The following is a 23,892-nucleotide window of genomic DNA, read 5'->3' as shown; positions in this document are numbered from 1 at the left end:
AAAATGAAAAAAGACATTTTCTAAGATGAGCAATATCTGAATGCTTTTATAAACAATAAACAACTGCAATAAAACAACATTATCATTTTTTCAGTGCTTAACTTCTGAGAAGCTTAAAGTGCTTTATGTGTAATGTCAGTCCTACTCCCAGAGAATTAAGTGGGAATCAGCATCATGAATAAATAAACTGATCCACTCAAAAGCACACAGCAAAAATGACTGGGCCAAATAAAATCCTAGAAAAGTGTTGTATGCAGTACAGAAGAGTTACAGTGGAAACCTGGAAAGGCATACAGAGATTGTCCTAAAAGACATTAAAAACAAACAAACTTTTTTTTTCAGTAATAAAAAAAAATCATACACTAGAAACAAGAGGAAATGAAGAATTTGAACAGATGGGGGACTTGTAGCCTTATTTTAGGTGGTTCCTAACTAATAACAGATACTTTGATGAACTATCACATTCAGGTTTCCCTAGGAATTTTCTCTAACTGAAATGAATATAGTGTTCTCACACAACTCAAAATTTCAGCCAAATTTAATACATACACTAGGCCATATAATTTACTGGGTTAGGGAACATATAATATCTACCTTTTAAATGAATTCTATTGATAAAAAAAATTCAGATACTTTTATTCAGTTTTGACACTATAGTAACTAGGATTTGAAAAAATATTTTTATTGAAATACATATAGAGAGAGTACACATCTTTTTTTAAATTTTTTAAATAGATTTTATTTTTAGAGCAGTTTTATTTTCACAGAAATATTGAGAAGAAAATAAAGAGATTTCCCATATTCCCCCTGCCCCCCCCCCCACATGCATAGACCTCCTTGCCATTAACATCCCCCACAAGAATGGTACATTTGTTGCAACTGATGAACCTACATTGACATATTATTATCACCCAAAGCCCATAGTTTACATTAGGGTTCACTCTTAGTGAGTGAACATTCCATAGATTTGGACAAATGTATAATGACATGTATCCATCATTATAGTATCCTACAGAATATTTTCATTGCCCTAGAAATACTCTGCACTCCATCTCCCTACCTTTAACTTGAAACCACTGACCTTTTTACTGACTCCATAGTTTCGTCTTTTCTAAAATGTCATATAGTTGGAATCACATAGTATGTAGCTTTTTCAGATTGGCTTCTCTCAGTAATATGCAGTTACGGTTCCTCCATATCTTTCCATGGCTTCATAGCTCATTTATTTTTAGCACTGAATAATATCCCATTATCTGGATGTACCACATTTTATCCATTCAGCTACTGAAGGACATCTTGGTTACTTCTAAATTTTGACAATTATGAATAAAGTTTCTATAAACATGCATTTGCAGGTTTTTACATGGACATGTTTCCAACTCCTCTGGAAAAAATAGCAAGGAATAGGAGTACAGGATTATATGGTAAGAGTATATTTAGTTTTGTGAGAAATTACCAAACTGTCTTCGAAAGTAGCTATACCATTTTGTATTCCCACCAGCAGTGAATGAGAGTTCCTGTTGCTCCATATCCTTCCAGCATTTGGTATTGTCAGTGTTCTGGATTCTGACCACTCTGACAGGTGGTAGGTAGTAGTATCTCATTGTTGTTTTAGTCTGCGTTTTGCTGAGGGCATATGATGTGGGCCATATTTTCATATGCTTATCTGCTATTTGTATATCTTCTTTTATGAGGTCTTTGTCAAGGTCTTTGGCTCATTTGTTAATCAGGTGTTTGTTTTCTTATTGTTGAGTTTTAAAAATTCCTTTTATATTATGGATAACAGTCCTTTATCAGATGAATCTTTTGAAAGTAATTTTTCCAGTCTGGGTCCTGTTTTCTCATTCTCTTGACAGTGTCTTTTGTAGAGCAGACTTAAAATTTTAATGAAGTCCAGCTTATCAAGTCTAAAAAGTACAAAGCCATCAAACCTTTCTTCTATGTTTTCTTCTAGGGGTCTTATATTCAGGAATGTTCTCCAGTTTGAGCTAATTTTTGTGAGGGGTGTAAGGTATGTGTCTGGATTTACCGTTTTGCATGTGATTATCCAGTTGTTAAAAAGACTATCTTTGCTCTGTTGTATTGTGTTTGCTTCTTTATCAAGACAAATTGACTATATTTATGTGTCTTAAGTATAAGGAGTAACAAATTTTCACAAACTGAATATACCAAAATAACCATATTTTAAATATTATGAGAACATCTAACTAAAGAAATACTCCTCAGTCTTTCATATACATGTTCAAATATTATCAAAAACATTTGCTGACAAGGCTGTCTGGGTGGCTCAGTCAGTTAAGCACCCAACTTTGGCTCAGGTCATGATCTCATGGTTTGTGAGTTTGAGCCCCACATTGGGCTCACTGCTGTCAGTGCAGAGTCCCCTCTGAAAACTCTGTCCCCCTCTCTCTCTCTGCACCTCAGCACATGCGTGCATGCTCTCTCTCTCTCTCTCTCTCAAAAATAAATAAAAACATTTTAAAAATTTGCTGGCATTTTCAGAAATATGTAAACATTTTATCTCCTGAATTTCTTCTTTCACTTATCAATTTTAAGAAGTCAGACTCAAAGTAAGAAAATGAAATTATCTCATAATCTGAAAACTTGACACTGAACATATTCCTCATCCTACTTCTTTAGGAACCCCACTCAATTCCAGGTTGAGACCTGCTAATACACAAATGAAGTGACATAGTTTTATTTCACATTTCATGTCCTTTTTAAAGTCGCCTCAGACACTAATGATGATTCCAAGAGTGTGGACTCTGAGTTCTGTTCATAAGGAAGAACTATGATGGAGTGATGATCCTGAGGTTTCTTCCACATTCCTTGTAGCTGCAAGAGAGACAGGGTTGGCCAAGCTTGGGACTAGGGTAGAGTGGAATGAGAGTTAGCTCAAGAGTAGCTGTTGAAACTCTCAAATTCTTCCTGAAGGGGTAGAGTCTTAAGATCTAGGGAAACCGAGAGGGATTTCCAAACTATCTTAATGATGCCCCAGTGTCAGCAAATATGACCTCAACTCATATACTTCCTCATACCCATAACCCTATACAAGTTGTTTATTCCACCCCAGACTAGATTAAGCAAAATGAGAATTGCTCACATTACTGAAAAATCCAAGGGTATATCTGACTTTATAGGCTTGGTTGGACCCAGGGGCACAAAACCATCCAAATCTGTCCCACAGTGGTCTCAAGTGACTTCTTAGAGGTCCTAAAGATACATCTTTCTTCATTCATGTCTAGTAGAAAAAAGACTTCTTGCCCCGCCCCCCCACCAGCATTCCCACCCAACCGAGTATTCACTGTGTCTCACTGGCTCCAATCTGATCACCTGACCTTCTCTAAACAAATCATTTTAACCAGGAAATATGATATGCTAATTGGCTCAGACCTAGGTACATGCTTAACCCAAGTGGCACTGAAACAACACTACCCCATGGGCTGAAAGAAAACTGGGGATATAGTTATCAGGAGAAGGCAAAAGAAGTACTGTGAAGCAACCTTCAAAGAACGTACTTTGACAACCTTCATCAGTAACTCCGTCAAGCACTAAGAATTAGAGAAGCTGACTGATCAACCAGTAACAACTTCCACACCAAACAACTAGCCCCACATCAGTCTCACCCTCTTCTCACTAAGGCGGAAGTCTTTCTCAACACTGTCCAAAACACATCTTTAAGTAAAAGGAAGAAAAGGAAGCTTGAGTTGTTTGCAATGTTTTGGCTGGATAGATTAATTAATCTGTGAAATAAGAGCTGGGCATGATTAATACATAAAGCACTAACCCCTGTGATTTCAAAAAGGGCACCCATGGAACTCAGAGCTGTGATCTTGAAAAAATTTGGTTGCTCACTGAAAAGCTTTCATTGTGGCATAAATAGAAATAAAAAGAGAACTCATACAGAGGTAAAGACTCAAGAAAAGTAATACAACACAGCACATTCAGTAACATTGTTTATATTAAGATAAATCTGCTGGCTAATGCTGCCTGAGCTAGGTGTGGAGGCCTAATGAGCTCGGGCAGCCACCCAAAAGGACCCACCCAGAGAACTCAACAATAGCTAGAGTAGCAAAAGCTCAGCAGGGATTTTCTTTAAAGGGTAAATAGAAAACGGTGGGGCCAGGGGCTAATCATATGGTTGCATAAAATGCTAGCTTTTCCTTAGTACATATTCAGAAAGCACTAAGCAAGTTTTCAACAATGCACACTGAATGTGCAGTGTTATAAATTAATGGGTAATCACAATAATATGCATATAATCACACAGTGATAGCATGTAATAGCAATGGGGTTAAATTTGCTTCACTGTGGAACTCTCTCTGAAATTCCTTATCTAGTAGATCAGCAGAGACAGTATTCTTTTATTATATGTATTGAATGAATAGATGCAGGCATGCGTGAAGTAAACTAACTAGTGATTGAACTTAGGAAGTTTTCACACGGGGTTAATTTTCTGTTATGAACTTATGTGTGCAAGAGTTGGAGTGTTTGTTCATTCTTACAAAATAGATTTTTCCCTATAAGCTAATTTCAGATTGTGCTACCATGCCATTTTTTAGTATGGCTATAATGCCTCTATCAGAGCTATTCTAGTCTCTGCAGGGTCTTCGGACAAGTTAGAGGTATCTCTTAAGGAAAGATGCAGTTCCTTGGGCATGTGACTAGTGAAAAGAGGGAGCCCTTGTATAAAGAAAAGGTGCCCCATGGAAGACTTGGGAAACTGGTGGGGGACTGGGCTGGATTTCTACCCTCACTACCTCATCTTTGTTTAAAGCGTAAGTGGCACAACTTTAACTCAGCCTAATGCAGAATGATCATAAAGAAAGAAGTAAAAATCATACCTTTCTTGCTTTTCTGTTTTATAAAGTCATTTCTCTCAGGCCAGATTCTATTAATAAATGATATAATCAATAGTTGTAAAAAGTACCTAATAGAATGTATTTAAATGTTAAAAACTTCAAATTTCCCTCAAATTGTTTTCAACCTAATCCTTCCTATCAAATTTGATTTTTCCTGAAGGCCAGCTGAAATAAATTAAGAGCCATACACATACAATACATATTGTATATAGACATATATATGGTCACAAGGACTTTCTATTCTAATCTTACAGAAATTTTTCAAAGTAAAATGTTATTGTTACCTGGTGGTTATTTGTTTTACTTCTTCTTTTGCATCAGTGAAGGTTATTTTTCTTTCTTTCCCCTATGACTTTCCAATGGCTATTGTGATCAACTAAAGTCCCCCATTCTAATTCTAAGAGATGGGATACACTCAGAGCAAGGAAAACAGGGAAACAGTGATGGAGAATGGTAATGGAATCTATTTTATCCTGAAGCAATAAGAAAATGAATTCAATTTGCACAAAAGGATTCTGATTTGCAGCCAAAGGAGTAAAAAGGTCCTTCTGTTTACTTTTCATTAGGAAAGTATACATGCCACATTCTTTCCTGGCTGACTTCTAGCCATGAAATGAGTTTGCTCCCCCAGCTGTTAAGCTCTGCAAGCTGAGGCTAGTTCTGCATGTCTTTTTAATTTTATTTTAATTCCAGTAGAGTTAACATATAGTGTTATGCTAGCTTCAGGGGTACAATATAGTGATTCAAAATTCCTTACATCACCCAGTGCTCACTGCAAGTGCACTCCTTAATCCCCATCACCTATTTCACCCATCCCCTCGCCCACTTCCCTTCTGGTAACCATCCAGTTTGTTCTCAATAGTTAAGAGTCTCTTTTTTGACTTCTCTTTCTTTTTTTGTTTTTTCCTAAGCTCACTTCTTTTGTTTCTTACATTCCATGTATGAGTGAAATCATGTGGTATTTGTCTTTCTCTGACTTATTTCACTTAGCATTATACCCTCTAGCATTATACCCTCTAGCTCCATTTGTTACAATGGCAAGATTTCATTCTTTTTATGGCTAAATAATATTCCATTGTCTATATATACCACATCTTCTTAATCCATTCATCTGTCTATGGACACTGGGAGGGAGGGTTCCATAATTTGGCTATTATAAAAAATGCTGCAAATAAGCATAGGGGTGCATGTATCCCTCTGAATTAGTGTTTTTGTGGGTTTGGGGTAAATACCCAGTAGTGCAATTACTGAATCAGAGAGTAGTTCTATTTCAAACATTTAACTCTATACTGTTTTCCACAGTAGCTGCACATTCCCACCAACAGTGCAAAAATGTTCTTTTTTCTCCATATCCTTGCCAACACTTGTTTCTTGTTAGTTCTGCATGTTGAATTGGAAAGAAGTGGACTGAGCCAGTAAATCAGTTTTGAGTGTCAGTTTTTTAACATCTGACCTTATTCTTGACAAACAACTGAGTGAGTTTCCTTAGTGGTAAGATGGGGGCCTGAGCTAAATAAGTGATTATACTAATTATAGCAGCTGTCATTTATTAAGAGCCTACTATATACCTAGCACTAGGGTGAGCATTTGCAATATCATTATCTCACCTAACTCCTAGAAGTCCAGTAAATTGAATGATTTTACAGGAGAGAATCTACAGCTTGGATATGTTAAATAACTTATCAGGGTCTTAGAGACATAGTATCAGAGTCAGGATAGGATCAGAGGTCTCACTTAAAAGCCCATTTGGCATATTTACAGACTGAGTGAAAAGCAATCTATGATGTGAAACTCAGACAAGAGCTACCTGCAGGCTTTCTTTTTGTTTGTTTGTTTGTTTGTTTGTTTTGAGAGAGAGAGAGAGCATGAGAGGGAGAGGGGCAGAGAGAGAGGGAGAGAGAGAATCCCATGCAGGCTCTGCACTGTCAGCACAGAGCCCGACACAGGGCTCAAACTCACGAACTGTGAGATCATGACCTGAGTTCAAGTCAAGAGTTGGAGGCTTAACCAACCAAGCCATCCAGGTGTGAAAAACAATCTATGATGTGAATCTCAGACAAGAGCTACCTGCAGGCTTTCTTTTTTTGACATACCTAAGTGTATTAACTCCAGAACCATAAAATGAGTTTCCAAACATGTTAGTGTAAAAGAAACATGACTGTTCTCTTACATGCTAATGGTGACAAATCCATTGCCTTGTCATATCATCATGCATTTACATGCCTAATAGTGCAGATACAGATTTCAGTTTATACAATTCACATTTTTTCTTAAAAAATGATATGATACAAAGAAAATGTCAGAGGCTGTGAAGCTAATTCCAAAAAATTTCACTCATATGTGGAATTTAAGAAACAAAAGGATTCTAGAAACATTTTTGAAAAATGGTATCATCATGAAACAACTCAGTAGTTTCTGAAGTGGCTACTCTTAAGTGGGAGATAGTCTTTAAGTGGGTAGGTGCACCCATGTTTGTTCAAATCTATCACATGACTTCAAAGACACATGGGTATATTGTGAATGCTTATTTATTCACTCATTCATTCAACAGAATATAGGGAGTACTTATTGTTCTGGGCACCAGACACACAACTGCAAGCAAGATGGAAACTGTCCCTATCTTCATGGAATATAGATAAAGAGCCAGATAATTAAAAGCAAATAAATATAAAAATAACTACAGACTGGAGTAGGTGCTATAAAGGAAACAGGATGCCCTTCTAAAGAAAAATAACTTGAGGAGGTAGTTCATCTTAGCTGAGGAAAGCCTGTTTTGAAAATTGAAGGATGAGAAGAAGCCAAACATGAAAAAACCAGGATGGCAAAGGCCTTGAGGCAGGAAAGTTTGTCAAGTTCTAAACACTCTGTGTGTTAGTGCAAAAAAAAACTATAGATAAATATCCACATCTAACATAACACTTAATGGTGAAACACTGAAAAATTTTCGCTGCATGATCAGGAGAAAGACAAGAATGTCAGCTCTCACCACTTTTTTTTTTTTTTTTAATTTTTTTTTTCAACGTTTTTTATTTATTTTTGGGACAGAGAGAGACAGAGCATGAATGGGGGAGGGGCAGAGAGAGAGGGAGACACAGAATCGGAAACAGGCTCCAGGCTCCGAGCCATCAGCCCAGAGCCTGACGCGGGGCTCGAACTCACGGACCGCGAGATCGTGACCTGGTTGAAGTTGGATGTTTAACCGACTGCGCCACCCAGGCGCCCCTCACCACTTTTATCCAACACATGTTCTTAGGCAAGAAAAAGGATAAAAGACATCCAGATTGAAAAGAAATAAATAAAACCATCTCTGTTTGCAGATGACATGATCATGTACATAGAAAATCCTAAGGTGTCCACAAAAAGACTTAGAGCTAATAAACGGATACAGGAAAGTTGCAAGATATAAGATCAATATACAAAAACCAGTTTCTTTCTACCCACTTGCAATGAACAATTTGAAAATTAATTAATAAAATTAATAAAACATTCATTTACAAAGCATCAAAAGAAAATATTTAGGAATAAATTTACCAAACAAGTCTAAAACTTACACACTAAAATCTACAAAATATCATCAAAAGTAATTAAAGAAGATCTAAATAAATGAAAAGACATCCCATATTAGAATATATTATTGAAGATGTAGTATTATTAAAATGGAAATAGGGGCACGTGGGTGGCTCAGTCGGTTGAGCATCCAACTTCAGTTCAGGTCATGATTTTGCGGTCCATGAGTTTGAGCCCTGCATCTGGCTCTGTGCTGACAGCGCAGAGCCTGGAGCCTTCCTCAGATTCTGTGTCTCCCTCTCTCTCTGTCTCTCCCCACTCGTGCTCTATCTCTCTCTGTCTCAAAAATAAACTTAAAAAAATTTTTTTAAATAAAATAAAATGGAAATATACCCCAGAGTGATGAACAAATTCAAGACAATTCCTATTAAAATATTAGATGCCTTTTTTGCAGAAATTGACAAGTTGATCTTATAATTTATATGGAAATGCAAGAAAATTAGAATATCCAAAACAATCTTTAAAAAAAGAACAAAGTAGGATGATGCATACCTTCTCAATTTCAAAACTTACTACAAAGCCACAGTAATCCAGAGTGTGGTACTGATATAAAAATAGACTTATAGATTAATAGAACAGATTTGAGAGCCCAGCAATAAACCATATATCTATGATCAACTGATTTTTGACTATGGTGCCAAGACCACCAAATAGGGAAAGAATAGCCTTTTCAACAATGGTGCTGGGATAACTGGATTACCACATGCAAAAGAGTGAAGTTGGGTCCCTTCCTCATACTATATACAAATATTAACTAAATACGGATCAAAGACCTAATTGTAAGAGCTTAAAAACGAAACTCTTAGAAGAAAACATAGGTTTAAATGTTCATGATCTTGGGTTGAGCAATGGTTTCTTAGATATGAGACCAAAGGCACAAGCCACAAAAGAAAAAAATAAATTGGTTTTCATCAAAATTATGAACATTTGTTATTCAAAGGACATTATCAAGAAAGGAAAAATACAATCCATTGAATGGGGAAAAATGTTTGTAAATCATTCATCTGATAAGAAACTTCTATCTAGAATATATAAATAACTCTCACCATTCATTAAGGAAAAATACAACCCAAATTTTTTAAATGGGCAAAAGTTCTGAAATGATATTTCTCCTAAGAAGATATAAAAATGGCTAGAAAGCAGATAACATTTCCCATTAGGATGGCCATACTAAAAAGGACAAATGGTAACAAGTATTGGCAAGAATGTGGAGAAACTGGAACCCTCATCCACAGCTGGTAGGAATATAAAATGGCACAGTTGCTTTGGAAAACAATCTGGCAGTTCCTCAAGATTACAGTAGTCCCCCCACTTGTCCACAGTTTTGCTTCCCACAGTTTCACTTATCTATGGTCAGCTGCAGTCCAGAAACAGATGATCCTCCTGACAAAGCATCAGAAGGTCAACAGTAGCCTAATGTTACATCACAATGCTTATGTCATTCACCTCACTTCATCTTACCACATAGGCATTTATCATCTCTCATCATCACAAGAAGAAAGGTGAGAACAGTACAAGATATTCTGAGAGAGTGACCAGTCACATAGCTTTTATTACAGTATGTTGTTATATTTGTTCTATTCTATTATTAGTTATTGTTAATCCCTTACTGTGCCTAATTTATAAATTATGCTTTATCACAGATAAGTATGTAAAGGAAAAAACATACTATATATAAAGTTCACCACTATCTGTGGTTTCAGGCATCCGCTAGAAGTCTTGGAACATATCCATGCCCCATGGACAAGGGAGGACTACTGCAACCATAGAGTTACTATATGACCCAGCAATCCTACTCCTAGGTATATATCGAAGGTAAATAAAAACATATGCCCACTTAAACCTTGTACATGAATGTTCATAGCAGCACTATTCACAATAGACAAAAAATGGAGACAACTCAAATATCCATCAACTGATGAATGAATACATAACATGTGATACATCTACACAATGGAGCATTATCCTATAATAAAAAAAAATGTAGTACTGATACACACTACAACATGGATGCACCTTGAAAACAAGTGAAAGAAGTCGGTCATAAAAATCATTGTTTGATGTCACTTAATAAAATATCCACAATAGGCAAAACTTGAGAGAAAGTTGATTAGTATTGCCTAGGGCTAAGAGTGTTGGCGGTAAATTGAGGATAACTGCTATGGGGTACTGGGTTTTCTTCTGGAGTGACGAAAATGTTCTAAAATTGATTGTCATGAAGGTTGTACAATTCTCTGGCTATATTAAAATCTATTGAATTTACAACTTAGGAGGGTTAATTGTGTGGCATGTAAATTATAATTCTATATTCCTGTAAACAGAAAAAATGCTGAGAGAATAAAAGAGACTAAGGATAGAGATGAAATTGAAGATGTAGGCACATGTGACAGCTTGGAGGGCTTTGTTGGACATTTTATGGAACTAGGATTATATACTAAGGGCAGAGGGAAGCCACAGAAGGATTTTAAGGAGAAGAATTACATATATGATTGACAGTTTCAAAAGTTCATTCTGGCTGCCTGGAGGGGGCGCAAAAGTGGAAGCAGGGACAGCAGGAGAAGGCTATGGCAGCAGCCCAGGTACAACATGATAGTTACTTGAATTAGGAAATGTTACAAAAAAGCTGGGGAGAAATGGATTTAAGAGATGTTTTGGAGATAGAACATTTATATATATAATATATACAAATATATATGTGTATGTGCATACATATATATATATCTGTGTATGTACATATAATATATATACTATATGTAATAGCATACATAAATATATACATTATTTATATAATGTGTGTACATATGACAAACATACATTATATCTATATATGCATAAAACATTTATATATAATATATACACACTATTAAATATTACATATGATATAAATTATACATAAAAGAATTTAAATAAAACCAAAAATTTAAAGGTGAGTGTTGAAAATACTGTTTTTGTTTAAAATTACAACGTTTTATATTTAACTAGGAACTTGTAATGGACTAGATAATTTTCTGGAAGTCTCAATTCATTTAATTCTATTATTTTAATAAAGGCAATTTCTATAAAGAATAGCTATATTACTAAAATTTTATCCAGCTTTTAAAATTTGAGATGGAATTAAAATTACACAGATATAAAAAGTATTTGTTAAACTATGAGTCTTAATTTGTTATTTCTTACTGTATATCATAGATGCTCATAGAATTTCAAGATTTGAAGGAATCTCAAAGTCATGTGTTTAATTCAATGGTCCTATCACCCAATGATTACATTTTTTTCTACAACATTCTTGACAAGCAGTCAGCCAGATCTGATATCCTATCAATGCTGAATATTTATTAACAAAGAGATAATGGAATTTTTACATCTCTGAAGATTCACTTTGGACATTAACATTTTTAGCGGATGCTTTAAAGCATAAACATCTTTTTAAGCTTATTTATTTATTCTGAGAAAGTGCAAGAGGGGCAGAGAGAGGAGAGAAAGTCCCAAGCAGGTTCCACACTGTCAATGTGGGGCTCAAACTCACAAACTGTGAGATCATGACCTGAGCCAAAATTAAGAGTCTGACACTTACTTAACCAACTGAGCCACCCACACTCCCCAAAACATAAACATTTTGAAACCATACCTATAGGACAATACTATAAAGAAATTATTGTTTAAATAAATTATACCTTTACAAATAATTTTGTGTTAACAAATGTTCATTTTTTTCTTCACATGTAAAAAAAGTAAACTGTTTCAATGAAGTCAGTATCAGCTTCTTCTCCATTAGATAAACTGATTATCCATGGAAAGTTTATATATGGTTATAAGCAAAATTTTACTACTGAGTTTATACCAAAATGAATGAATCAGATATCTAGCAACTACAGCAACAGCAAATTTATCTGGCAAAGTTGAGGAATGAATTATGCCATGCAAACGAATTTTACAAATAAACTCCTGTTGTAATCAATTCATGGAGATTTTTTATCTTAAACCATTTCACTGAAATCTCTCTAAATCTGCCTAAGGTGTTATGAACTTCAGTATCATAGCAAATAGGTGAACCTAATTTAAAAGTAGTTGAAATAGCTGGGGCACCTGGGTGGCTCAGTCAGTTAAGCGTCTGACTTCCGCGCAGGTCATGATCTCCTGGTGTGTGAGTTTGAGCCCCACGTTTGACTCTGCTGACAACTCAGAACCTGGAGCCTGCTTCAGATTCCATCTCCCTCCCTCTCTGGCCCTCCCCCATGCACGCTTTATCTCTCTCTGTCTCTCAAAAATGAATAACTGTTAAAAAAATTTTAAGTAGTTGATGAATTAGGACCATTATTTTTCAAATTTCATATAATGATGCTAGTGAAGTGAATAAATGTTGGTTTGCCCACCCACTAAATGTTTCCCTTGACAACAAGCCTGGTGGACTTTATTGCCACACTAGGTACACTGTAGAAGTGATCTCGTTTCCTTTTTAAAAACCTTAGGGAAAAAACTTTTGTGCCCAGTTATTTCAAAAATCTTCATCCTGTTTTACTCCTTAAGCATAGTCAGTCCCCTCAGGTTCATTGCAAAAATATCCTATCTATAAAAAGGACATCTTGCTTGCACTGGGGGTTCTCCCTTGAATCACACAAGGCTTTTAGTTGCAAGCAACGGAGACCAACTTTAGCCAATTAATGAGAAGCAGGTCATTAAAGAGATTTGTGGAAGCTCACAGAACTGCTAGGAGGACAGTGACTAGGACCAGGAGGACTAGACTTAAGACTAAGATTCTAGCATAAAGGACCACTCTGCGAAACTGAAAGAATGAAAGACTGCCACTGCCACTGCTGCCCTACCAATGTCATTCCCATACTCCGATATTCTCATACTTTCCTGGCAGAGCAGGGTTTTTTATATTTTGATATCACAGTATCAAGCTAACGGTAAATATTCAACACATGTTTATTCATTCAACCATTCTGTATTGGACACCTATTGCATTTCTTGAACTAAAATATCCTTATGTATATGAGGTGATTCTACATATTTTCTCAATATATATATACTACATGTTTAAGCACAAAGTACTATATTGACACAAATGGTGTAGAGCTCTCATTTTCCTTATGAACAAAAGAACTGAATTTGACACCAAGTAACCCAGCCTGAAATCAATGTACATCTGGATTGCATGCCTTAGCTATAGTTTAAAATTAATTGCCTCAGGGAGTAGGAAAAAAATTACAATGTGGATTACTGTAAGGCCCACTTTAAACTAGTAAGGTAATTATTGTTAAGTACCCTATACCTGGTATGCATGAGATGTTGAACTCAGACTGAAAGAGTTGGTGCATAGCTATGTTTTATGCTTGGTTAATGCTAAACTCAGTTAACTGTTCTGGGTAAAAATGAATGTACACATGTTGAAATTCATTTCTTTTCACTTTGAACTTGAGCTGTTTATTTAAAAGTATTATTATTTTACAAACAATGAAGGCTTATAATCTTCATACATATAAATGACTCAGATCCAAATCAGATTCCTAAATGGACTCAGGTATGAGCCACCTGGAGGCCTGTCTAGAGAATGAATACCTAAGTGAGAAACCTAGAAACAAGAGCTCAGTCAGATCAAATTAGCTGCTGCTACAGCGGAATAAAAGGCAAATCATTATTCTGTCTCCATTAATGCTCTTGTCCTCTGCCTACGGCTTTCTGGTCAAATTCCTGACCTTGCTATAAAATTTAGGAGAACACTTTTTTTGTTCCCTCAGATTCTAGTATGTCTCAGCACAGCAATGCCTGGTTCATCATGCTTTCAGACTCAAGTGAAACAAAACTATTAGGTTGAATAACATGAAACTAATGTTTTTGTAGATCCAAAATGGCCAATTATCAGTAATTTCATATGGCTCAATCTAGCATTTACACTTCAGATCCACAGGACTTGATCACTGCTAGTATTTCATAAAGTTCTAATTATCATGCTTGACACTGTGTCATAGAAGTGTACTTTCAATAATTGAAAAATTAAGGCCAGGAAAGTTAAAGTACCTGGTTAGGTTAAAGTAAGACAAGAACTCAAGTCTTTGACAGCCCTTTCCATGAGCTTTCCATGCTATGATCTTTTTGGCAAAATTCATAACACTTTGGTTTCACCAACATTATGTTATTTAAATTTTGAATAACTTGTCAACATTTTTTGAAAAATAATTGACAAAATATTATAGTAGCTTCAGGTGTATAACATACTGATTTGATATTTATATATATTACAAAATAGTCATCACAAGTCTAGTTACCATCTGTCACCATAGAAAGTTGTTACAATATTATTGACTATAATCCCTAGGCTGTATAGTACATCCCCACATCTTATTTATACTATAGCTGGAAGATGGCACCTCTTAATCTCATTCACCTATTTTGTCCACCTCCCTCATCCCATCCCCTCTGGAAGTCATCACACATACACACAAACACACAAACACACACCGTATATTCTTTATCCATTCATCTATCAATGGACATTTAAGTTGCTTCCATTTCATGGCTATTGGAAATAATGCTGCAATAAACATAGGGATGTGTATGTTTTTTTGGACTGGTGTTTTCACTTTCACTGGATAAATACCTACAAGTGGAATTGCTGGGTCATATGTTGGTTTTATTTTTAATTTTTTGAGGAAATTCCATACTGATTTACATAGTGGCTGCTCCAACTTATATTCCCACCAACAGTGAACGAGGGTTCCCTTTTTTCTACATCTTCATCAACACTTGTTCTTTCTTCTCTTTTGCAAACTAGCCATTCTGATAGTTGTTAAGTGATAACTCATGGTGGTTTTAATTTGCATTTCCCTGATGGCTGTGTTGAGCCCCTTTTCATGTGTCTGTTGGCCCTCTATGTCTTCTGTGAAGAATGCCTATTTAATTCTTCTGCCCATTTTTAAATAAGATATCTTTAAATTGAGTTTTAAGAGTTCTTTATATATTGTGGATGTTAACCCCTATCAGATAGATCGTTTTTGGATATCTTCCCGCATTCACTAAGTTGCCTTTTCATTTTGTTGATGGTTTCCTTCGATATGCAAAAGCATTTTTAGTTTGATGTAACTCCGTTTATATTTGCTTTTGTTGTCTTTGGTCACAGATCCAAAATAATGTCACTAAGACCCATCTCAAAGAACTACTGCCTATGTTTTCTTGTAGGAGTTTTATGATTTTAGGTTTTATAGTTAAGTCTTCAATCCATTTTGGTTTATTTTTGTATATGGTAAAAAAAAAAAATGGTTCAGTTTCATTCTTTTGCATGTAGCTTCCCAGTTTTCCCAACACCACATGGAAATCTTTATCTCCCCTTCAATTCTGAATGATAACCTTGCTGGGTAGACTATCCTTGACTGTAAGTTTTTTCTTTTCAGCACTTTGAATATACCATGCCACTCCCTTTTGGCCTGCAAAGTTTCTTCTGAAAAATCAGCTGACAGTTTCACAGTGGTTCCCTCACAGGTAACTTTTCTCTGGTTGCTTTTCTCTTGCTGTTTTGAAGAGTCCTTATCTTTAATTTTTGACATTTTCATTGTAATGTGTCTTGGTATGGATCTCTATGAGTTCTTGTTTGAGACTGTGTTAATTCTGGGACTGGATATCCGTTTCCAGATTAGGGAAGTTTTCAGCTATTATTTCTTCAAATAAGTTTCCTCCTGCCCCTTTGTCTCTCTCTTGTCCTTCCAGGACCCCTATTAGTGTGACTGATGTTGTCCCAGAGGTCGCTTAAACTATCCTCATTGTTAAAAAAGCCTTTCTTTTTGCAGTTCAGTTTGGGTGCTTTCCACTAGCCTGTTTTCCAGTTCACTGAAAAATAAATCTGCTATTTATTCCCTGTACTGTATATTTCATTTCTGTTTTTTATTCTTCAGTTCTGATTGATACTTTCTTATATTTTCTATCTCTGTTATAGTTCTGTGTTCATCCATTCTCCCAAGTTTGGTAAGCATATTTATGATCATTACTTTTAACTTATTATTGGGTAGATTACTCTTCTATTTCATTTAGTTCTTTTTCTGAGATTTTGTCTTGTTCTCTTATTTGGAACATATTCCTCAGTCTCATTTTGCCTACTTTCTGTGCTTGTTTCTGTTTTAGGTAGTTTTCCCAGTCTTTTATATTTTTTAGTTTTCCCAGTGTTGAAGGAGTGATCTTATGTAGGTGATGTCCTGTGGGGCCCAGAAACACAATCACTACTGGCTATCAGAGTCAGGCACTTCAGGGCTGTTCCCTGTGTGGGCTGTGTTCACCCTCCTGTTGTGGCAGAGCTGTAACTGCTGTGGGCATGTTGGTGTGTAAGGATGGCTTTCACTGAGTCTGCTGTGAGTCTTGGCCATGACTGCCACGGATGTGCTGGTGGGCAGGGTTACTGTTTTGTCAGCTGCAAGGCCTGACAAGACATATGGTTGGGCAGGTTCTCAGTGGGGCACATTCCCTGACATAGTAGTCTAGAGGGTAGATTCAAAATGGTGTTCAACAGCACTGGGATCAGCACAGCAGAATGAGCTGGCAAATGTGGCTGCCACTAGTGTCTCAGTTCCCAGAGGCCCAGCTGCCAGCCTGTTGGCATGCCAAGATTAATAAGTGGGTTTCCTTTACCACTGGTCTTTGGTTTTTTTAATCTGGTGTTTTTGTGCTGGTTTCTAAGTTGAGTGAGTCTGTATACTGCACCTTTAAGAGTGGGTTTTCTTATCTGTATAGTTCTATAGTTTTCCTGGACATACTCTCTGTTGCTTTTCTTTTTTTTTTTTAAGTTTATTTATTTACTTGGAGAGTGAGAGAGAGAGAATATCCCATGCAGCCTCCATACTGTCAGTGCAGAGCCCAAAGTAGGGCTCTATCTCATGAACTGTGAGATCATGACCTGAGCCAAAACCAAGAATCAGATGTTTAACTGACTGAGCCACCCAGGCGCCCCTCTCTGTTGCTTCTCAAAGCCAGATGTTTTAGGAGTTTATTTCTCTTGTGCAGGATCTAAGGGTTGGAGTGCCTGATATGGAGCTCAAATCTAACTCAGGGAAAAGTGTGTCCTTTTGATATCCCTCCAGACCACAGAGCACCATGCCTGGGTGTGGTTTTTTCCCTTAGTGAGACCATGTCTCTGCCTCTCTTGCCCATCTTGGTGCTGTCCCTTGTGTAGACTCTGTTTATCCAGTTTTCAGGCCTCCTTTGGTGATAATTGTCTCAAACGTAGTTGTGGGTGGTGTATCCAGGGGAGCAGGTGAGCTCAGGATCTTCCTACGCTTCTGTCTTGAACCCACGCTCCCCAGCCGATATATTTAAAATGTGAGATATCACATCAAAAGCTGGATTGTCAGTTTCTCTCTAAAAATGGAGACATTTTGGGGAGCCTGGGTGGCTCAATTGGTTTAGCATTCAACTCTTGATTTCGTCTCAATCCACGATCTCACCATTAGTGAGATCGAGCCCTATGTCAGGCTCTGTGCAGACAGCATGGAACCTACTTGGGGTTTCTCTCTCTCTCTCTCTCTCTCTCTCTCTCTCTCTCTCTCCCCCTCCCTCTCTCTTTGCCTCTCCCTCCCCCAAATAAATTAATAACCCTTACAAAAAGGAAATTAAAGATTTAAATGACATCTCTATGCAGTAACCCCCAGATACATGTGTCCAATCATATGATCTGTCTTTTGAGCTCCAGATTAAATATATAACTGCCTACTTGATATTCTACTGGGCTGATGAATAGGATCACAAATTCAACCTTTCCAAAATAGGAAAAACTTGTATTTTCCTTACCAAATTTGTTTCTCCTCCAATCTTCCCCATCTTAGTAAATGAAACCACCATCCTCCCAGTTCTTGGCATCAAATACTTAAAAGTCCTCTTTGATTTATATTATCTCCTCATCCCTTTAACCCATTAAGAAGTATTATTAACTCTAACTTTTAAAGAAAAATATCAAATCTACTCATCTTTTTCCATCTTTATTGCTATTATCATCGTCCAAGATACTACCATCTCTTTTCCTGACTGTTGCAAAAGGCTTTCGTCTTTTTGCTTTAACTTTGCATTCAATCTCCCTCTCCATTCCAGTTTCCATTGAGCAGCCTAACTGACCTATCTGAAATATAAATCAGATTATGTTACTGCCATGCTTAAAAACTTTACAGTGCCTTTCTGTTGCAATTAGACCAAAATGCATACTATTTATTATGACCTATGAAATACGACTCCCACATCATCACATTCCAACTACATTGGCTTCTATATTCTCAGAAACAGTCCAGGCACAATTACCCCTAGAGGTCTTTTATAGTCTTGTGACCTAAAATGCTCTTTTCACAAATCCTCACGTGATTGGGTGTTTGTTCTTATCATTCAGATCTTAGCTCACCTACTACCTCCCCAGAGGAGACTACCTATAGAACAGTCTACATCAAGTTCCTTGACCACTCTTTCTTGTATGATATCCTATCTTGTGAAATTACTGTTTCTTTGTTTATTTTTTTTCTTTCCTCATGTGGAGTTAACTGGTATAATCCCAGCATCTAGCCTAGCACTAGGTAAGAATAAGTACTTAATAGATATTTGCTGAATCAATGCGTAGGTCCATGAATGAGTAAATAAGACCAACTATATCTCAGAGGAACTAAATAGGAATATTAAGTATTATAAATTATTTAATAAACCATCCAAATTAATATTCTCTCCAGAAGTACAATGCTTTGTTTTTAAAATGATTATCTCCATAAGCTACTTTAGATTAAAATATTTCAATTCAGAAATTCAGAGAAAACACAAATCTTCACTGTCAAACAGTATCTGGGTCCTGGAAAGTAACTTTAGAGAAAATTTAGAGGAGACAACAACTACATGAAACTATATGAATTATAAAGTAATTGACAAAATGAAGACCTAAAAAGACTTAGAAAATGGTAGCACCTAGTGGAACTTTTGGAGTATTTTGGTAGTTTTTGTTTGTTTGTTTGTTTGTTTGTTTGTTTGTTTTGCTGTGACTTTCATTTTTCAAGATCTTCAGACAGCATCAGACTCTGTGCATATGTGTGGTTCCTAAATGACAGAGGTTCCATGGTCACCATTGAATCTGACTACCAAAGACAGAAATGAAAGCACCAAAAGAGAAATTATTTTAAATCATTTTGGTTTCATCTCACTGTTGTGATCCTTTTAAATTGGCAGCAAAACCCAAGATCCCTTTCATTTTTAATTGTTCTGTCCTCATCCCCTTGCTGTGTTTTGGCACATTACCATGTGATTATTAACAAAAAAAAAAAAAAAAAAGACAACTTTACCACTATATGTATGTGTATATATATATATATATATATATATATATATATATATCACAAAATTCACCCTTTTCAAGTGATTTTTGGCAAATTTACTGAGTGGTGCAATCTTCACCATTAATAATTTTTAGAACAACTGGATCCCCCCAATAAGATCCCTCAAACCCATTTATACCAAATCCAGATTCCTACTCCTAGACACAGGAAATCACTAATCTACTCTCTATCTCTATGAATTTGCTTTCCCTAGACATATCCTATAAATAGAATCATACAATATGTGTTCACAATCACACAATATGTGTTCCCTTCACTTTGCATTCTTTCTGAAGTTTATCTATAATGTAGACTGTGTAAGTAGTACGTTATTTTTATTGCTGAATAATTTCAATTACATGGATATAATATAGTGAATGGACAATTGAGTTGTTTCCAGTTCTTGGCTATTATAAATAATGGTATTATGAACATTCACATGCAAGTTTTGGTGTGGGCTTATGTTTTCATTTCTCTTCAGTAGATACCCAGGAGCTGATCTGCTGGTTTATCTGGTAGTTTTAACTTTTTGAAAAACTTTCAAACTATTTTCAAAAGTGGCTACAAAATTTTACATGCCCACCAGCAATGTATAAGTGTTCCCATTTCTCTACATCCTCACAAACATTTGTTTTCTTAGTTATTATAGCCAGTGTAGTGGGTGTGAAATAGTGTCTCATTGTGGTTTTAATTTCCATTTCCCTAATAACTAATGCTATTGAGCATCTTTTCACATGTTCAATAGTCATTTCTATATATTTTTTGGTAAAATGTCTTTCATATCTTTAACTCATTTTTTTTTTATTGAGCTGTTTGTATTATTATTGAGTTTTAAGGGTTCTTAGAAGGTGCAAGACCTTTATCAGGTATGTGTTTCCTCAGTCTATTATTTTTTCATTTTCTTTTTTTTTAAGTTTATTTATTATTTATTTTGAGAGAGGGCATGAGCGGGGGTTGGGAGGCAGAGAGAGAGAAGGAGAGAGAGAATCCCAAGCAGGCTCCACATTCAGTGCAGAACCGGATGTGGGCTCATCCCACAGCCATCAGATCATGATCAGAGCCAAAATCAAGAGCTGGTTGCTTGCTTAACTGACTGAACCAACTAGGTGTCCCAATTTTTTCATTTTCTTAATGGTGACTATTGAAATGCAAAAGTTTTGGATTTTGATGTTCAATATATTAATTTATTTCTTTTATAGGCTGTGCAAAGAAATAGCTAAGAACTCCTTGCCTAACCCAAGGTCTCAAAGATTTCCTACTACGTTTTATTCTAAAAGTTTTATTGTTTTAGCTTACATTTAAGACTATTATTTTTATGTATGGTGTGAAATGAGAGTATAAGTTCATGTCTTTGCATGTAGGTATCCAATTGTCCCAAATTCATTTGTTGAAAAGATTATACTTTCCCCAATGAATGTCCTCAGCATATTTCTCAAAAACCAATTGGCTATGAATATACACATTTATTTCTGGACTCTCAATTGTGCTCCATTCATCTATATGTCTACCCTTATGTCAGTGCCACACTGTCCTGATAACTATATTTATAGTAAGTTCTGAAATTGAAAAGTGACAGTCCTCCAATTTTCAAAACGTTTTTGGCTATTGTAGATGTTTTGCGTTTCCTATAAATTTTAGAATCTGCTTGTCAACTTATACAAAAAGGCACCAAAAATTCTGACAGGGATTACATTGAATCTATGCTCAAGTAGTGGAAAATTTTCACCTTAAACATATTGAACCTTCCAATCTATGAATATGGAATGTCTTTCCATTGATTTAGATCTTCTTTGTTCTCAATAAAGTTTTTAAATTTTCAGTGTAATAGTCTTGTATTTCTTTTATTAAACTTATTCCAAAAGTATTTAATTCTTTTTGTTGATATATTGAATAGAATAATATTTTCCATTTTCTGATTTATCGTTGTATAGAAATACAATTGAATTTTTTTTCAGCTGGCACACATAGCTTTGAATCTTTTGTTTTATAGGTATATAATTCACACACCATAAAAACTATCTTTTTAAAATGTATAATCCCAAGGTTTCAGTATATTCATAGAGTTGCACAATCATCATCACTATCTAATTCCAGAATACTTTCATCACCCCCAAAAGAAACACTGTGCCCATTAGCAGACATTCCTCATTTCCCCTTATCCTCAGCCTCTGGCAATCACTAATATTTATCTCTATATACTTGTCTATTTAATATAAATGGAATCATACAATATGTGGTCTTTTGTGTCTGGCTTCCTTCACTTAGCATGTTTTTAAAGTTCATCCATGTTGTAGTATATATCCATATCGCATGGTTTCCACTTTTTGAGTATTATAAATAATACTACTATGAACCTTCACATACAAGTTTTTGTGTAGATATATACTCTCATTTCTCTTGGGAATATACCTATAAGTAGAAAATCTAGGTCATATGGTAACTCTACATTTAATCTCTAGAGGAACTGCCAAACTGTTTTTCAAAGTAGCTGCACCATTTTACATTTCTGTCATCTGTGTATGAGGATTGCAATTTCTCCACATCCTCACCAACATTTTTCTTTTTTAAATTACAGCCATTTTAGTAGGTGTGAACTGGTATATCATCATGGGTTTAATTTTTATCCAGTGGCTAAGGATGTTGAACATCTTTTCATATGCATATTAGTTTTTACATATCTTATTTAGAGAAATGTTTATTCAGAGCCTTTGCTCACTTTTAAATTGGGTTATGTGTCTTTTTATTATTGATTAGCAACCGTGTTTTATAATCTGGATACAAGTCTTTTATCATATAAATATTTTATAAATATTTTCTCCCAGTCTTTCAATTTTTCATTTTCTTGAGTATGTCCTTTTAAGCAGTTTTTTTTTTTTTTCAATTTGATGATCTAATTATCTTTTGTGTGTGTGTGGCTTGTACTTTTGGTGATGTATCTAACCAATCATTTCTTAGTCCAAGGTCCTGATGATTGATACATATGATTTCTTCTAAAAGTTTTATGGTTTTAACCATTACATTTAGGTCTTTGACCCACTGTGAGTTAATTTTTGAATATGGGGTGAAAGAGAAATACAATTTTATTCTTTAGCATGTGGATATCCAGTAGCCCCAGAGCCATCTGCTCCAAAGATTATTGTTTCCCTATTGAATGATCTTTGCATCATTAGAACCAATATCATGAGTCTTAAATAATAAAACATCAAGTTATGATGCCATAATGGTAACAGTATATCCATTTGTTTCTGGTAGTTAAAGTTTTTAAGTTGTCTTTTCATATTTAAAATAATACTTGAAAAGAATTTCAGAGGCAGTTTCCATTTTAGAGTATCTTAAGAATCAGTCTGATGCAGTTGTAGTCCAACTTGAAGAAACTGCTTTGTCAGTATTCTATTTATTTCAGACAACTATGATACTAGATTTTTATAAATTGTAATGTTTTCTGCTGCATGTAAGAGAAACATCAATCACACTGGCTTAAATAAAAATATATTTCATTGTCCCTGAAAAGGAATCACATCCATGCTTTATAGAGAAACTATCATAATATCCTGAATTTTGAGTCTGATAGTACAATTGGATGAGACTATTGAGTCGTCTACCTTGGATACAGAATGAGTATATTTTACATGCAAAAGGGAAGGAAATGAATATTTGTGACCAAGAAGGTCGAGTATGGTGAATTATATTTTACTATTGTTCAAAATATTTGGCGCTTCTTCATGACATCATGCTTTGCATATGATTTCCTTAGACCAATAAAATGGGAGAAGCCAGATATGCCACTTCCAAGCAGAAGCTTCAAGAGCCATTGTATGATTCCAATACATTCTGCATTTTCTTTTACCATGAGACTGGCAATGTTCCAGGTAGAGGCTGTTCTCTCAGCATAGGTTCCAGAATGAAGACAACATCAAACTGAGTTACAGCTGACCAATACAAGATGAGTTAAAAGACCAGGAAACAAACTTTGTTGTTTTAAGCTTGTGAGATTTGGGGATTATTTTGTTATGGCAGCATAGCCTCAGTTAATGAAAATGATGACTATTTTACAATTATTTCAGAACTTTTGATTTTTTAAGTACGTCTAAGGAGGCCATAATATACAAAGGAAAACTTGTTTTCTTACACTTAATTTCAAG

The 23,892-nt window shown here is 35.5% G+C and overlaps 2 long non-coding RNA genes across 2 annotated transcripts in view; one reads left to right on the top strand and one right to left on the bottom strand.

Annotated features, from left to right (window-relative positions):
- LOC102969269 overlaps positions 1-23,892 on the bottom strand; it is a 193,647-nt gene that overhangs the window by 149,237 nt on the left and 20,518 nt on the right. The window lies entirely within an intron of this gene.
- Positions 9,928-23,787, top strand: LOC102969469. The gene is made up of 4 exons (XR_445332.2): positions 9,928-9,987; positions 10,133-10,244; positions 15,821-15,908; positions 23,505-23,787. It is a non-coding gene; the product is annotated as an uncharacterized LOC102969469 (long non-coding RNA).

Source organism: Panthera tigris, chromosome A2 (assembly GCF_018350195.1).
Source record: "Panthera tigris isolate Pti1 chromosome A2, P.tigris_Pti1_mat1.1, whole genome shotgun sequence".
Lineage (NCBI taxonomy): Eukaryota > Metazoa > Chordata > Mammalia > Carnivora > Felidae > Panthera > Panthera tigris.
Note: the sequence above shows the minus strand (reverse complement) of the source record. Positions and strands in the feature narration are given on the sequence as shown.